Consider the following 336-nt stretch of genomic DNA (forward strand, 5'->3'; position numbering starts at 1 on the left):
AGAGAGTCTACACAGATGTAATCCCGGTATAAAGTTCATTGTAACTTCTACAAGGGTGAAAAGAAATTTGTAGAAATAACGACAATTGTTTCATCAACAACAACGATATGAAAAATCAATTAAACTGTGCTTTATTCTCAACAGTCTTTCAAACACAAAACACTGTAACGGTGCAGTTAATCCGGCGATATATATTGTGATATGTGACAGTCATGCAGTTAGTCTTTAAGTTATAGTCCTGTAGTAAGACTGCTGTATGGCTACAGAGTAGTCTTAGTGCGAATGAAAATATAGAGAGAGTAAAAAGTGAAATTCCTGCGGCTATCGTATTCAGAA

At 35.1% G+C, this 336-nt stretch overlaps 1 protein-coding gene across 1 annotated transcript in view; it reads right to left on the reverse strand.

The window, feature by feature from the left end:
• The window catches only part of LOC119582318 (hornerin-like), an 11,350-nt gene that overhangs the window by 10,544 nt on the left and 470 nt on the right, over positions 1–336 (reverse strand). The gene's annotated exons all lie outside the window — the stretch shown is intronic.

The sequence above is a fragment of the Penaeus monodon genome, chromosome 15, assembly GCF_015228065.2.
Source record: "Penaeus monodon isolate SGIC_2016 chromosome 15, NSTDA_Pmon_1, whole genome shotgun sequence".
NCBI lineage: Eukaryota > Metazoa > Arthropoda > Malacostraca > Decapoda > Penaeidae > Penaeus > Penaeus monodon.